We start from the raw sequence: 15,740 nt of genomic DNA on the forward strand, positions 1-15,740 counted from the left end.
AGGTCATGTGGGGTGCCCCCCTTCCCCCACTTTCCTGGCGTTGGAGGTTCCAGGGTGAGTGAAGCAATTCTTCTCTCCTGCTAGGGTATTGACTTGACTTTTCCTGGAGCCAATGGGGCTCTCTGGTCTTTGATCTCCCAGGCTGTATTTATTTTGAGTCTCCTCCACAAGACTCAGAGGTTGTGGGGGTGACCTTTGGGATGAGTCTTCTCACTTCAGTATGGGAGTGTTTTCCTTTGTGGTGAGCCCAGGGAGAAGGAAACAACTTTGCTGGCCTATTCAATTTTCATCAGTTGTACTGTTAACCCTTGACTGTGCAGCCTATGCAAACGGACAGGGTGTTGGGTCTGGTGTGCCTTTGGGCTTAAGAGTACAACAGCTTAGTGTATTAAAGGGCTTTCTACACATCAAAGCTTGAATAATTGGCAAGCCAATGGATAAGGCTGTTATGGGTGAATATGCCTCATATCTCATATTGGGGAAGCTCTGAATCACTTTCTACAATGGCTCCACCTCTCTGGTGGTAAGGGAGAATTCATTTTCATTAATATTCTCTATGCTTTTTCATAAGGAATTTATTTATTATTTACTTCTTTTAAGGGAAAGTTAAGCCCAGCCTCCAGTGCAGCAGCCCATTAGTAGTACGCTCTATTAGGTCAAATTTTTCATTGACTTCCAATTGGTACAAGCCCTTAACCTACAATAGAGTGATATTATGCCTCCTAGCAAAGCTCAACTGCTCCAGAAATTGCTCCTCTTCACAGGCCCCAGAGTGACTGTAATTTCATCAGCAGTCTAACTAGGTTTGGCACTGCCCTTTGTCTACTAAGCTTTGAAACTATAAGCACTTTCAAAAGCACAAATACATCCAAAAAATTCATACTGCACTGTAAGTAGCATCTAAGCTTAGTTTACTTTTTGATTGGAGGGATAGGAAAGGCCTTGGTCAGGGGAGGGAGGAGTTTGTGCAGAGATGGGGAGTGGGAATATAAAGAAACATACTTGCCAAGGGGTGGCTGCATACAGATGATTTGGAGCTTGCACGGGCTAAGGAGACATTCCAGCATTTCAGGACCCATTATTACATGAAATTCTATCAATCACCTCTGCCTCTAGGGCCCAATCCCCCTTGACTTGTTGTTCCTTGTTTTTTGAGTACTGCACTCATTCCATCTCGCTGGAACTTTTAGCCATTTTTTCCCAAGGGGATTCTCACTCAGGAAACCCTGAACTTTGGAGAACCTTCCTTTGATATTTTTCAACCAACACCCTATCACCACTACCACCACCACCACCCCCAACACACACACACCACTCCCCTTCCCCACTAAAAAGCCTACAGAACTGGTGTCAATTTTTGTCTGGCCAGGTGATTGTGTATATTTTGAGCTGCCCCTTGCATTTTGTTAGGACCTCCTGGATCTGAAGATAAAGAAATGTCCTGGGGAGTATGCACAACATTACTTCAAGACTGGGAAAGACTTCCAGTCTTGCAGTAGGCTCAGTAGCCCTCTTGATTAGTAAAAGAATTGGACGAGAAGTCAGAAACCTGGAAGTAAGCCTGGCTCTGTGTCTACTTCATTCTGAGGCCTTGAACAAGTCAAATATCTCTGAACCTCAGCTTCCCTAATTGTAACATGAACATAATTAGACTTAAAGCTTGTATCTTCTCAGATTTATAAAAATCAAACTATACTATACATACACTAACAACTATATAATGATAGTTGCTATTTAAAATCTTTTACTCTTCCAGTCACTAAATTAAGCACCTTGCATGGGTTATTTCCCTTGCAATCCCTCGGGTGGGTATTATTGTATGTACACTTGTATCTCTCTCTACCACACTGTACTCCCTTACGCTACTTTTCTTTTTTGTTGTAGAGCCCACCACTACTTGACATATTGTATATTTACTGTCTTACTTGTTTGTTTTCCATCTCCAGAATGTAAGACTGGAGTGTAAGGCTTCTGAAGGCAGGAATTTTTGTATGTCCTGTTCATTGTTGTATTTCCAGTGCCTAACATATAAAACACTCAATAAATATTTGTTGAATGAATGAATTCAATAAAACTCCGTTTTACAAATGTGTCTAAAACCCAGAATAGTGAAATCGCTTACTTGTATAGAGGGTGCCTAGACAAGATTCAAACTCCTATCTATGTGCCTCCAGAAATGATACTGTTAAGTAACACACTATTCTGCTTCATTGATACCTTTAATGACCACTTCTACAACAGTTCCAGATTTTCTATGGATGTTGTGAGGGAGAGAAAAGAAATGTTAGATATGGTCCCTGCATAAGTGAGATTTTAGTGTAAAGGAAAAACAAACACATATGAACACACTAATACAAGGTGAATTCTTAACTGTAAAACTTCTGGTTTGGGCAGTATTTAGTGAAGGCAATAGTAGCGTGGGAAGGCTTCCCAGGTAAAGTGATACTAAAACTACCATTTGTAGAACTCCTGCTCTGTGTTGTGCACATTATCCCTAGGCCTTACCTCACAAGGAAGGCATTATGAATAACCTTTCCTTATTGAGAGAACTGAGATCTGGAGGTACTGTGGAACCTGCCCATGGTCACACAACTGATAAATGACAGAAGTACAACTTACCATCCAAGTTGGTGTTTCAAAAAATTGTACCTTTGATCCTCCATGCACCAGGGCATGAGCCAGAAAAGATGAAGTGGTTGAAGAGGAGAGAGATGGGTAGTTACTTTAATTCAGGGAGTCCACCTTTTTCTTATTTTCAAACTCTGTGCTTCATGAGATGATAGCGTGCATGTGGTAAGAGTTCACAGGTTGTGGGTGAGCAGCAGAGAAAACGACTCACACCCTTTGGGGTCGAGTATTCAGAGGTCACTGTGACTGTATGTCTATTTCTACCCCCATAGGCCATCTTTCTAGACAAAGGTTGAAAGGTCAGATTGGAGAAATTTATCAATGTGTAAACATTATCTGAGACCCTCCTGTGTGTATGTGCACCTTGGGCTTACTGAGCTGGAGGGAAGCAGTGGTACAAAGAGGAAATCCACACAGGCCCTGCTCAAGGACACACACACACCCACACCCACCCACACACACACACCTATAAATACCACAAATAAACATAAATGCACAGATACATATGGTCACACTTTTGCGTATAGCTATACATATGTATATAATATGGCCTTAAGCACAAACATGAGCACATTGATGCACAATACACAAAATATACACACAGAGACATGTAAGCACATGGGACACAGGCACACAAAATATTCAGGCAAACACACAAATATACATAGACTTGCACATAGACCTGAGAAAACAAGCAATGAAACACAGATTCATACACTCAATCTGGACATAGGCAGATAATACATGCACATAAGCATATGAACATTTAAATAAAAACACAGATATAACATACATATACAGAGAAATACACATATAAACATCAACCTAAAGATACATAGAAAGATAAACATGAGGGTTTAGAAGAAAACTAACAATAACAGACCTTACATATTAAGGGACAAAGGAATGGCAGAAACTCTTTTGTGCAATGGGAGTTCAGAGGTGGTAGCAATCCCTATGGACTTCAGTGGTTTAGGAAAGCTTTCTAGAGGAGCTGGAGTGTGGGCTTGGATGTGAGATTTGGTTAGCATTGGACAGACAAAGAGGATGGGGAAAAATTCCAGGTAAGTAGTAGGGAAAGAGCCAAAGTCCACAGACAATCAAAGGCAAGAATGATTCTGATGAACAGGGAGAGTCAGTTGGACTCTAGCTTGGTGTATATTTAGAAAGGCAGGAGAAGAAAAAGCTAAACCAGGTTGTGGAGGGTCTTGAAAAGAAGACCAAGATGCCTAGACTTGATCTTAAAGACTTATGTGGGAGCTGTAGAAGGTTCTATAGTGAAATAGGGGCCTGCTGCGGTTGAAAGCAGTTTCTTAGGACCAAATCTGTTTGCAGAATATCAATGGAATAGGATGGGGAAATTGGAAGCAGAAAAATGAGAGACTAATTAGACTATTGGTTGTATAATGCAATGGAAAGAGAATGGGAATAGGCATTAGGAGACCTGGGTTCATTCACCTCTCTAGGTCTCAGTGCTCCCATCTATACTCTAAAGGTGTCATACTCACCAGTAGATTCTCAACTTATGTTCTTGGGATCCCTAGGAGTTCTGTAGCAGGGAAGAGGAAGGGAACAGAGAGAAATTGAGGTGACTGAATTTCAACCAATGGTGTACTTAAATTCCATTTAAGTACTTAAACGGCCAACTTAATTCTTTAATAACTTAAATGGCCAACTTAAATTCTAAGAGCTGATTTTGTGAATTTATTCCTAACTCTGTTTTTAGTGACATTGTGTTGGTAGTTTGAAAGAAGCCATGATGAAGATATTTACAAGACCCTAGATGTAAGACCAGGCACATAATAGGTATTGAATAAATGCATATTATGCACTTTTGATGTTTCTGACACTGTTCTAGGTCCTGGGGGATATAGTAGTAAAGAAACAGACATGAAACTTAAATTTTAGTAGAAAGAAAAAAGTTTAAGAAACAACCAAACAAATATGAAAATGAAAATCAATAATTATATAATTATATATTATGTGGCTCAGACATGATGTACCAGTAACATAAACACTGAATCTTGCTCTCACCACCAACATTGTCTATAAATAGTTTATTTATTAATAATAAATTGGGAAATATGAAGACAGGAAATACTCATATGTGGATGTGCAGGATTTGGGTGAATAGAGGTGAGGGAGTGAATTAGAGCTAAATTCTTAAGAATGACAATAGCAATATGAGCATGTTTTTCAGAGTTATGAAGTCAACCCTTGGCCAAAAAAAAAAAAATAGCTAACAAAGTTGAAAATGATTGTCTTGGGGAAAGGGAAATATTTTAACAAGCTTCATAGAAAGATCTGATTTTCTTGACTATGTCTATCTAACTAACAAATATGTATATTGTATATAATATGTCAAATGGTGATGAGTACCATGAAGTAAAATAAAGCAGGGCTATGGGATAGAGAGTGTTAGAGTGTGATAGGCAGAGTACTGAACCCCCAAAGATGTCTTCATACTAATCCCCAGAACCTGTGAATAAGTTAGGTTACATGGCAAAGGAGTATTAAATTTGCAGATGGAGTTAAGGTTGCGAATCAACCAACCTTAATGTAGGGAGATTATTTTGGATTATCCAGGTGGGTCCACTGTAATCACAAGAGTCCTTAAAAGTGGAAAAGGGAGGAAGAGGAGTCAGTTAGGTAGGGGGAAATGTGACTATGGGAGAAAGGCACAAATAGGTGCAACACTGCTAACTTTGAAAATGGAGGAAGGGAAACATGTGCCAAGGAAAAGGGGTGACCTCTAGAAGCTTGAGAAGGCAAAGAAATGGATTCTCCCCTAGACCCTACAGAAAGGAATGCAGTCCTCTGACATCTTCATTGTAGCTCAATACGATTCATAGCAGACTTCTCACCTCCAGGACTGTATGATGATTAATTTATGTTGTGTTAAGCCAGTAAAGTTGTTCTAATTTGTTATGACAGTGATGTAACACTAATACAGAGAGTAATGAGATAGCATGTATTCTCAGAGGAAGTAATATTTGAACAGACCTGAATGAAATATGAGAGTAGGCTTAGCAGATATCTGGGGAAAGATAACTCCAGGCATGGAGGACTGCAAGTGCAAAGACCTTGAGATAAGAACATGCCTAGAATGTTCAAAGAGGTGTGTTTGGAGCAGAGGGAGTGAAGGAGAAAATCGGGAGAAGATGGGAATAGAAAAGGGTGAGGGAGAGTGTAGTATGCAGGGTCTTGTAGGGCATGTAAATGATTTTAACTTTTATTCTGAGATAAGGAACAATTGGAGGGATCTGAACAGGAGGATGACATAATCTTAACTATGTTTTAAAAGTATTGTCCTTGCTTCTCTATTGTAGACTATAGATGAGGAAGGGTAGAAGCAGGGAAACCAGTCTGGATTTGCAACAAATAGTAAATGCAGGACAGTGACAGTGAAATCAGAATATAAGGGGGTGGATGCCAGAGACTGTGGAAAGAAGAGTAGCTAGGTTTTGATTATGTGGCAGAGTGAATCATGGCTAAGTGGAAAGCATGGATACTACTCATGCTGTAGATATGGTTGGCCTGGGCAACAATAAGGCCATAAACAGAGCTCAGAAAGTTTCAAGGAGAGGGGTTATTTTTAGCAGAAGATAGTTTCAGACTAGCCATGTGGAAACAGAGGTGATGGAATTCCTGCAGTGAGATGTCCTCATAGAGTGAAGAAGGTAGGACTGGAGTTCAGGGGAGATCATGCCTAGAGGGAGAACTTTGACAATCATTTATAGACATGTGATGGTGAAGCCATGGGAGAATGTCATATCCCTCAGTATAGGAGAGTGCAGAAAGAAGCAGGTATCTAAGGATGGAGAGCTGAGAGTTCTATGCTGCACCCAACTCTCTCCTTCATCACCAATTCTAGATCCATACTTAAAATAACAGAAAGTCAGAGCCTAGAGGGCCCTTTGAGACCACAATGAGTCCTCTTCCTTCACCTCAACTTCACAGGGGGAAAGAAAATGAAGCTTAGTGATGGAATGGAATGTGTTTAATGATACACAGTGAAGATCAGTGGCAGAGGTAGGACTAGAACCCAGACTACCTTTATTTACATCACACTGCCACTCGTGCTGCTACATCCTCTAATTATGCAGGTTCTAAGAAATTACCCTAAGAAAATGCATTTGGGAGAGGTCATTTTTAGACTGGACAGAGTGGAGCTGCTTTGTCTTTACTGAGCCCTAGTTGCTCTCTCTGAAGTGTAAGGCTAATAGTATTAGTCAACTAAAACAACCACTAGTATGCTTGAAAATCAAATTGGGATCCATTGGTTACATGCATGTATACAGAATGGAAAACAAACAAAAAATAAACTATATGCCACCACCCTTATTTTTGATTGAACAATAAGAAACAGTGTTTTCTGAGCTCTGGTTTTTAAGGTGACAGAAAAAGAGGAAGTGAGACAGTTGTGGCTGTGAGTGGGTGGATGTGATACATAAACTGAAAAAATTTTGTCATTTTCCTACTTCCACCCACTCTACCTACTGACTTGGAGAGTTGAACAAGGAACAGCCTAGGAAGACCCCTGGTAGGTTAGGCCTGCAAACCTTTTTCCTGGTTCCTTTTAAATGGACTTTCAATTTAAATACAATTAATTTCATCAAAAGACTTGAGTACTTACTGTGTGTGTCAGGCTTGTATCTGGGCCCTTACAAAAATTTTCTCCTTTATTCCTTCATAGTAGCTCTATGAGAAAGGTACTAATTTATTCACATTTTACAAAGAGTATAAGGCTCAAGGCCTGGGCTCCAAATTTAATTTGAAATGGAGCTGGGAATTGAACTATACAGTTTGTAGATAGAGTCCATGTTCTGGCTACCACTCTCCAATACTGACTCTTGTAATATGAGTGTTAACTCTGTAACTCTAGGCCAGGCCAAGAGCCTCATATGTGTCAGGTTTTGTCTGTTAGGTATAATCAAATTGAATGTAGAAAGTACTATCCTAGGAGGTTAAACCACTATAAAACTACAAGGAAACAAAGACCCAAATTCCCGTCAGAGTCAGGAAAGGCTTTGAAGGGGGAGGTGGTGGCATTTGCAGTGTATTTTGAAGATTGGGTAGGTCTTTTTGCTTTTTCTTTTTCCTTTCTCTCTCTTTCTTTCTTTCTTTCTTTCTTTCTTTCTTTCTTTCTTTCTTTCTTTCTTTCTTTCTTTCTTTCTTTCTTTCTTTTCTTTCTTTCTTCTTTCTTTCTTTCTTTCTTTCTTTCTTTCTTTCTTTCTTTCTTTCTTTCTTTCTTTCTTTCTTTCTTTCTTTCTTTCCTCTCTCTCTCTCTCTCTCTCTCTCTCTCTCTCTCTCTCTTTCTTTTTTTGACAGAGCCTCCCTGTTTTTCCCAGGCTGGAGTGTGCAGTGTCATGACCACTGCTCACTCCAGCCTCAAACTCCTAGGCTCAGCAATCCTCCCCACTCAGCCTCCTGAGTACCTGGGACTATTGGTGCACACCACCTGGGTAGGTCTTTTATAGGAAGAATTAAGAGTAAATAAGGAGGTTGTTTCAAATTGAAGTTCGGGGTGAAGCAGGACAACTTGTGTACAGTTGAATAACTTAATTTTTAGCATCTCTAGCCTTGACTAGTTTGCTAGACTGCAGACTCCAGATGTGAGGCAGCTGTTTTGCTTCAGGACAGGATTTGACCTATGCTATACCCAAATGCATGTAATACAAACAATGTAATAACATTTCTGCTGTATTAACCTTATGTTTGCTTTCCCTAAGCACATACTATCTGGAGGATTTCAAGGCGTCCATGCTCATATTAGGTGGAAACAAATAAGCCAGCATTAAAAGTTCTCCAAAAAATAGGCAAATTAATCTAGAGTCATAAAGCAGGTTAATTGCTGATTGGGGTTAGAAGAAATTGCTGCTTAAGGCCAGTGAAAAAATGGGGAAGTGACTGCTAATGGGCATAAGATTTCTTTCGGGAGTTGTGAAAATATTCTAAAATTGATTATGGCAAAAGTTGCACAGTTTTGTGAATATACTAAAAACCACTGACTTGTACACTTTAAGCGGGTAAAGTTTATGCTCTTTAAATTACATCTCAATGTAGCTGTTGAAAAATTCGTTACAGTTTTGGAAGAAGTTGTAATGGCTTGGGAAAAAGTTTACAATATAATGTTAAGTAATAAAGCAGAATATGAAATTGTACATAAGCCATAATCCAAACTAGGTTAAAAGTATGACAAGCTTGCAGATAATGTTTAATTTTTTTTCTTTTTTTTGTATTTTCCAATTTTTCTAATAATCATACATTCCCTTTAATAATTTATTTTTATAATTTTCTTCAAATATGCATAAAATACATATTTTAATTGGTAGACCTAAAATAATTTTTCTTTTGTACTTTTTACTTTGTTCCATTTTCTGATTTTCTACAATTAAAATGTACAGGTTTAATAATCAGACAAAACTAATGTATTTGAAAATACTATAAAATATCCATCATACATCATAGCATCTACAAATAAATAAGAATAATTTAAGTCAATTAATGAAAGAATGAACACTCAGGGGACAATCTGCACAAGAAATAATATGTTTGGCTAGTAAATACATAGAAATATGCTAAACCTCATTTATAACAGCCAAAGTATAAAAGCAATTGATGTTGCCCATTTTTGTTGAAGGTGTAGGGAAAAAGACACTTTCATACAGGGATAGTTGGAGTGTAGACTTGTGCCACCACTCCAGAAAGTAATTTGACAATACCTATTAAGATAAAAAAAATTTACTGAGCAATTAAAGTTTTAGGATGTTATTCAACAGAAACATTTACACAAGTGTATGATGAAATACAAGATGTTTATTGCATCATTCATGGTAATATGGAAAAGTTAGAAGCAACTTAAATGCCTATCAATAAGAGATTGCTTAAACAAATTTTAGTTCATCAATATACTGAAGAATACTACAAAGCTATTAAAAAGAATGGGGGTAGTTTTATATGTACACATACAGAAAAATGCCTACAACATATTCTAGATGAAGAAAGCAAAATTTAAACAAGAATGTATGAGTCCATTTTTGTTGAAAAATATATAGGTTAATATATACACAGAAAAATTCTGTGAAGGGCAGACAACAAATTGTTATCTGTGGGGTAGGTTTATGGGGGACTTTCAGTTTCAACAAAGGAGGAAAACTGAGTTTTAATCCTAGATTTTCTGCTTACCTAGGCATGAGGCCTTATATAAGTTAGTTTCCATTTTCTCATATGTAATGGGGCTAAAAATTGTATGTATTTCATAAAGTTACCTTGAAGATAACTAATGTAACTAATAAATATCAGTTATTTAAGATGTAGGCAATAAATATGTTATTTTGCTGTATACTACTATAATTTTTAACAATTTTTACACATTTTTCTAAAATCAGAAGAGAAGGTGAGAAGAAGATTGACAATCTATGTTCAAATAATGGTTTGGTGACTTTGTCAGAGTATCAAGTAAGATGAACAGAAACTGCATAAAACCTCCCCATGAGAAGCAGAATATCTGGTAACCTACAAAGGAGCTCCCCAGATAGGGAAAGCCTTAGATCTCTATTCTTAAAATTTATTGGAAACTGAAGCATTTTTACATGCATTATCCCAAATCTGTCAGTTATTATTACTCTATAGATAAAGCAGAGGCTCTGAAGTTAAGTAACTTCCCCAAAGTCACACATGGTGGAACCTTGAATCTTACCAGGTTCTGTTTGACTCCAAATTCATGCTTTTTCATATTGCACAACACTGTCCAGATGAATTCAAGTGGGGAGTGAACATTTTCTGGTGCATCCCTTAGCCTCTTGCACAGTCATTGCCTTTCACACACCCAGACTGTTTCTTTGCTTTAGGGACTGGAAAGTGGAAGTGGAACCCCCTATGTTCTGTTCTGGGATATTTCCGGGGTGAGCCAAGAGTAGCTGTGTGTCCTGCTAGGTCATGGACTTTCACTGACCACAGAGGTTGAGAACCCTTGAGCAAACTAAATTCTTGTATCTCACTGGTTTGGGAGCAAAGCAGAAGTGTCAAAAGCTGACAAAGCCCAGCTGGAGCAGGGATGTTGAAATGGACACAAATATACATGCCCTGTGGACACAATCAATATAAATGTTCTAAATTTATTCCTGCTCCTGTGCTTATACTTTCTGTTACCTTGTAGCTAATCTTGGAGCTACTCTTCCATTCTCTTTTGCCCCATATTTCAGGTGCCTAGCTGTGCTATTCTCCTCTTCATCTTCATAGTCAAATTTCTCATTGAGGGTCTGTGTAGCTCACATCTGGACTACTACAAATGTCTTGTCATGGGTCTACCTATCTCAAATTTATGTTTAAATGTATCCCAAACAGTCTATTTTTATTATCTTTTCTCAGTCCTCGAAATGCTTCACCAGCTCCTCCTCATGATCAGGTTTCATTATCTTAGGATTTAAACCTGGACATATGCAGTTATCAGGCAGATAAAGTAGGAAACGTAAATATAATTTACTTCTAATTTTTACTATCTGCTATAGTATAAACTTTGTGAGGTAGAGATTTTGTGTATTTCATTTACTGATATGTCACAAGTGCCTAGAAATTGGCTTGAAACCTTGGGAGCTCAATAAATATTTATTGAATGGGTGAATGTATAAACATTCTAAGATCTTGTAGTTAATTTTCTTCCTTTGCAGTACTCAAATAGGAATAAAATCTGCCATGTAAAGTTTAGAGGTCATATATTCCAAGGAATAAGACTCTACAAGTTTTCTTGAAAGCAGTGTCCAATTTATAAAACTGCTCACTGCTAGGGAATGTATTCTTTTGTTCATGTTATTCATTTAGTTCCTGCATGCCTACTCTGTGCCTGACCCTGAGCTGGCACTGGAAATACAAAAATGAGTACAAAATAATACTGCTTTCAGAAAACCCAAAATCCAGAGGGAAACACAGACGCATGACAACTAACTAGAATTTTAGGCCACACATAGTAAGTGCCCTGTAATATATACTAAATAGTCCAGGGGTAGAAAGGAGAGAGATCACCTTGAATTCTGGAATCAGAAAAGAAATCTCGCCAGGCGCGGTGGCTCACACCTGTAATCCTAGAAATTTGGGAGGCTGAGGCAGGCTGATTGCCTGAGCTCAGGAGTTTGAGACCAACCTGGGCAACATGATGAAACCTCATCTCTACTAAAATACAAAAAAAAAAATAAATAAATAAATAATAAAAAAAAAATAAAATAGCCAGGCATGGCGGCATGTGCCTGTAGTCCTAGTTACTCGGGAGGCTGAACCCGGGAGGCAGAGATTGCAGTGAGCGGAGATCCTGCCACTGCACTCCAGCCTGGGCAACAGAGAGAGACTCTCTCAAAAAAGCAAAAACAGAAACAAAGTAACTCCCAGTGTAGGTAATCTATCCATGGCAACTAAGCCCATTAAAGTCTTAGCAAGTGCCAAATGAGGTGTTTTTTGGCATAGCTTCCAATATTACAGACTGCAAAGATGTCCCTTTCCCCAAGTACTCCCTCCCCAGGTCTTCTCTTCTCTGTAGTATATAATCACAGTTCCGTTAGCCTTCTTTTACAGGTTATGGTCTCATGACCCAGAACACTTTTTGAGAGTACTAAGTAGGTTTTCTTCCTAAGTACTAACTATTCTAGTAAGCTATGATAGTCAACCCCATGACTGGGGAGTTGGGAAATTCGAGCACTCACTGAGGGTGTGCTGACTTAGATGGAAAAATGTCCTGAATAACCTAATAGTGAAATCAGCCCTTCACTCCCATGGAGCAACTAGGGTGGTGTAGCAATGTAACTGTGGGACAGAGAAGACATGTGGAAATAAACAAGACAGACTTAACAGGAGTCGCCAGAGTGCCCAGAGTCGCAGAGGTCACCACCACTTGCACATCTTTGATTGACTTGGTCACTGTCACCTAGATGAAGAGTGATGACATTAAATTTAATGATTCCTTGTAAGGCTGTTCCTGGCTGGCACTACTGAGGTTGTGCCAGCAGATCTAAACAGGCAGGCAGATCTAAAGGCTGAGATACCTGGGGCAAACTGTCTTAATGGAACTGTACTGATGCTGAGCCATGTGAGGAGGTGCAAAGTGTCAAACAGTAGAGGCTACCTTTTCAATATATATGAATCACTTAACTCAAATGGAGCTGCTGCTCATCTCCATTTTGGAAGCTATTGCAAGGAAAAATTCAGTTAATAATATTTTCATCTGGCTGTCTTCCTTTGCTATAATCTCTTGAAGTGAGAGTTACATATCACTGATATGTAAATACATATATATATATATATATATATATATATATATATATATATGGCATTTTCAAGAGCATTTCATTTTTCCAAAGCCCTGATAAACATTTTATATCTTTCTGGTACTTGGAAGAAACGTGTACTACTCATGCTATGTTGGGCACATGTCCATGCTGTTGCTGGTTGATGGAGCTTTAAGAGTTGGTTTGGTTCCTACTACTTCAGGGTAGGTTCTCAAATTTATGGATCCAAGCTGTCACCATTATCAATTCTGATAGTGTCAAATTAATCAAAGGTGTAAAACAGTGTCGCTCAGTCTTGGCTGCACTTTATTTTTTATTTTATTTTATTTTGTTTTATTTTATTTTATTTTATTTTTTACCAATAGGAGATGCAGTTCAAGAAAGCAGCCATGAGGTCAGAGGGAATACATAGCATTTACAGAGTTAGCTACCTGTACAGAATGAATTACACGTGCAAAAATAAAAATCTCAAGACGACAGGACAGCGTGAGGTCCACCCCACTCCTTCAATCACCCGAGCATGTGGTAATCCCAGGCGGGTGGCCCCAGAGTATGTAGGGGGTGGGGGTGGGAGTGATGCATGGAAGGAAAAGCCACTGGCCATGGAAATTACTAGAGAATAACCGCCCCCACCCCCCGCCCCACACACACACTCAGACACATGATAGGATACAGACATAGGGCAGATGACACCTAGCTGGGATGGGAAGGATAGGAATTGAAGTCTATACAGCCTGCTGTAAGAGGGAGGGGAGTGGGAAGCTCCTAGCCACTGTTCAACTACATGGTACAGGGAAACTCTCTTTTCAGAAGGAAAAGGGTTTTTCCCTCAGGGTGCTGCAAAGCCCATCTCTTACCCAGTCTGGGCAGGGGGCTCTGCCCTGAGGGTGGGCCAAGGAACAACGGGGAAGTTTATATGGACAAACCGGTTCCCAAACTACTTCCCACTTCTCCTTCCTCTAACCAGAAGGGGGAAAAAGAGAAGAGAAAAGGATGTATTAGGGCCTGAGTTGCAACTGTCTTTCAGAAGGGACAGTGGCCCACAGCCTTCCTCCCTTCACCTTCCGCCTACTCCCAAGAATGCATCTGGAAGGAGGCTGGAGGCCTGGTGAGATTCTCCTCTATCTCTGGCCTCCCCTGGGAGGAAGAAGGCTATGGGGCCAAGAACAGAGGAGTCAAGGCCCCAGGATTTATTCTAACTCCTGCTAAAATCTGTTTTTTTTAAAATAATCACAATTTGTGGGTCAAAAACTAATTTGTAACCAGGCATCAGACAGAGTCAGAATCACCCTAGGGGGACAGTGGGGTTCCAAACAGGGTGCTGTAGCTCCATCTCTGTTGTTCCCTTAACCCCCTAGGGTCTCTAACCCAATCAGTCCAACTAATCCTGGGTACTAACTACCCAAATGTAGGATAGCTCCTCTTGGGAAGAGGGCAGGGGACATGTCCAGCAAGTGCCAGAGAACTTGGCTCAGGATCACCTCCACCCGTGTCAGTCAGCTCTGCTCTCAGCCCAGGTTGTGGTCCTCCAGCTTGGCTCCTGGGAGTAGTGGTGCCCGCATGGAGGGTGGATGGTACATCTCTTTAGGATGTAGACAAGGCAGGTGGGCACATTGGCATTTGACAGTCCCACAGAAGGGTAATTGATACCTCTTCCCCTCCACTGACAACGCAGAACACAGAAGCCACCCTTTCTTCCCACAGAAATCCTAGCAAAGGGGGAAGAGGCACAAGATACGATTTTCCTCAGAGTCCCAAACCACAAGTACAGAATAAATAACTTAAAAGCACTAAGGAAGGGAAATGGGGGGCTTTCGAGGCAGGAGCTCTGAGATAGGAAGAGAAGCCAGTCAAGGTGAAGGGGGGGTGGCAAGCAGCAGTTGGGAACTTGGGCTACCCTGGTAGGGCAGTGGGGCAGGGTGGGTAGGAAGAACACAGGGCCACCCCAGGAGATTGAGGCTGGGCCCCTTCCTGGGGAAGGGAATGAGGTAAGAAAACATTTCAAATAAAGCAGCACAGTTCCCTCGCACCTTGGGGCCCCACTCCTCACCAGCCCTGGGTCAGGGAGGAGAGTCATGGGGAGTAATTCTGACACAGCTCCCTCTCCATACCCTCCCTTTCCCATTCCTTGAAGTTGTAGAGGCTGGAGGTCCTTTCTTGGCACCCAACAACAAAAGGACAGCTCCTGCTGCCAAGGAAGCCATTGGGGACTAAGGAGAAAGGGCTGTCCCTGTGAAGGGCAGGGAAGGTGGCGGCAATTCTGGATGCCCACCTCAGCAGAGAGTACTCTGTTCCTGCCTACCCCTGGGACTGGGGACATTTGATAGGACCCTCCTCACAGACAGGACATGCCCATCCTTGCCCCTCAGCTCCAAGTACTGGACCCATTTACATTGCTGAGGGCAACGAGGGCAGGCCCCCTTCAGGCTCAGCTTCCAACCCACAGCCTTCCAGACCACCACATTGCTCCTCAGCGGGCTTAGTCCAATTCCTACGGTGGGGGACAGGCAGTGCCCTGACACAGTGCCCAGTCAGGCCCCTGGCCTAGCTGGACATTCAGTAACTCACAGAATAAATAGAAAAACAGCCTCCCACCAAACTTATGTCCAAGGCATAATATGTCCAGGTCTGAGTCATGCACGCCGAGGAGTTGTGCTCCATTGTAGAGGACCTTGACATCCCCCAGGGGCACATAATCAGATCCTCTGCCTGCCTGGCACACCGAGATTCCCAAGCCCCAACCCTCAGCAGCCATTCATTTGCCAGGCTATGGCACCTGGGTAGGGATCAGGAGAGAGGGTTCTGCTCAGCCAAAGGCTATCTCTTGCACTGAAG

This window comes from Macaca fascicularis, chromosome X (assembly GCF_037993035.2).
Source record: "Macaca fascicularis isolate 582-1 chromosome X, T2T-MFA8v1.1".
In the NCBI taxonomy this organism is placed as follows: domain Eukaryota; kingdom Metazoa; phylum Chordata; class Mammalia; order Primates; family Cercopithecidae; genus Macaca; species Macaca fascicularis.